The 2,144-nt window shown below is 39.2% G+C and overlaps 1 pseudogene; it reads left to right on the top strand.

The window, feature by feature from the left end:
- The first annotated feature begins 1,431 nt into the window (after positions 1–1,431).
- On the top strand, positions 1,432–1,869 carry LOC118636680 (annotated as a pseudogene).
- The last annotated feature ends 275 nt before the right edge of the window (positions 1,870–2,144 follow it).

The raw sequence follows: 2,144 nt of genomic DNA, 5'->3' as shown, positions 1-2,144 counted from the left end.
GTCCCACTTCTAGGAATATATTCTAAGAAACTTGAAACACCAATCAGAACGAATATATGTATCCCTATGTTCATAGCAGCACTATTTACAATTGCTAAGATCTGGAAACAGCCCAAGTGTTTATCAGTGGATGAGTGCATGCAAAAGCTGTGGTACATATACACAATGAAATAGTATGCAGCTGTAAGAAAGAAAGATCTCTTATCCTTTGAGACAACATGGTGGTACCTCGAGAATATTATGCTAAGCAAAATAAGCCAATCAGAAAAAGACAAATACTACATAATCTCACTTATTTGTGGAATATAATAAACAAAATAAGCTGATGAATAAAATAGACCTAGAGACATAGAAAGGAGCATGGTTCAGACTGATAGAAGTCAGAGAAGAGGGGCAGGGGGATGGATAGAAAAAACCAAAGGACTTATATAATTCCCTGGTTGGTTTGGCTCAGCAGTTAGAACATCGGCCTGCAGACCAGAAAGTCCCAGGTTTGGTTCACGCTAAGGGCAGGTACATAGGTTGCAGTTTGTTCCTGGCCCCAGTCGGGACTGTGTGGGTGGCAACTACTCAATATGTCTCTCTTACATCAATGTGTCTCTCTCTCTCTTCCTCCCCCTCTCTCTCCTGCTCTGTATGAAGATCAATGTAAAAATGTCCTTTGGTGAGGATATAAAAAAAAAGAACTTATATGAATGTAAGCATAACCAATGGACATAGATAACAATGCTTGGAAGGGCTGGGGGGGGTGAGATGGGAAGAAGGGTGTCTATGGTGGGAAAAGGAGAAACATTTGTAAAAAAAAGTAAATTAATAAAAAAAAATTTATAAGATAAAGAAACAAACACAGGGAGGCAACCAGAATGAGGAGGCAAAGAAACATGATCCAAATAGAAGAAGAGGACAAAACTCCAGAAAACTAACTGAACAAAATAGAGGCAAGCAATCTACCAGTTACAAAAATCAAAATCACTGGTTATAAGGATGCTAAATTAATTTAGGAGAAGAATAGATGAGCTCAGTGAGAACTTACACAAAGAGATAAAATCCAGTCAGGCCCACTAGTGTGGTTCAGTGGTTGAGCATTGACCCATACACCAGGAAGTCACCGCTTTGGTGCAAGGTCATGGCACATGCCCAGGTTGTGGGCTGGATCCCCAGTGGGGGTATGTGGAAGGTGGCCAGTTGATGTTCTCTCTCGTCGATGTTTTTCTCTTTTCCTCTCCCTTCCTTTTTCTATAAAATCAATCAATTAAACAATATTTAAAACAAAAAGAACCAGTCAGAAATAAAAAAATACAATAACTGAAATGAAGAATACATTAGATAGGGAGTCAGTGCCTTTAGGTCACCTTTCATATCTTTACTCGGTCTGTCCCCACTAGCTCTTTTGTGATCAGTGTCTCATCACACCTTACAAGTAATTTCACCATGAGTGTGACTTCCAGCATAGGAGTTGATTAGATTGCAGCCGTTACCATTGTTGCTGAGACAGCCACAATTGGCTATTTAGTTTACAAAATATTTTTTTAAAGATCATCACAGCAAATTTACTGTTATCCTTCACATTCAGAAAGAAAACCCAAAGATTGTATGTACTTTTTGTGTGTGTGTGGGGGGGGGGGGGAATGAGCCCATAGCGGGAACAGAACCCAGGACTCTCTGGTCCGCAGGCCCACACTCAACCACTGAGCCAAACTGGCCAAGGCTGTATATAATTTAGACATGGAGGATTTGAGAGATAAAGTGGTATGCTGCCATTTTTGGTAGTTCCACAAGTTCCCATTTTACAATGGAGCACACAGAAAACACAATGAAAAGACTGGAGACAAGGTGGTACCTTTGATCATTAAGAGAAAAGAAACTTAAATGGACAGTACTGATGCTGCAAACCAATTTGTCCTGATTGTTTAATAGTAATGACTACCACTTCTGTCTAACTCACCTTCTCTGGGTTGTAGACATGGTATATTGCAAAGTGCCACATTCGTATTCATGGCATATGCCTTACTTGTTAAATTATTGTAGTGCACATTTGTTTAAACAAACAAACACACAAAATAATGAAACCAACCTCATGGCCTATGGGTTATTATGGTCTTATAAAATATTTTTCCTTTACATCAATATGTTGTATTAGAATG

The sequence above is a fragment of the Molossus molossus genome, unplaced genomic scaffold (genome assembly GCF_014108415.1).
Source record: "Molossus molossus isolate mMolMol1 unplaced genomic scaffold, mMolMol1.p scaffold_m16_p_2, whole genome shotgun sequence".
NCBI classification, from domain to species: domain Eukaryota; kingdom Metazoa; phylum Chordata; class Mammalia; order Chiroptera; family Molossidae; genus Molossus; species Molossus molossus.
The sequence above is the reverse complement of the archived record's forward strand: the minus strand, read 5'-3'. Positions and strand labels throughout refer to the sequence as shown.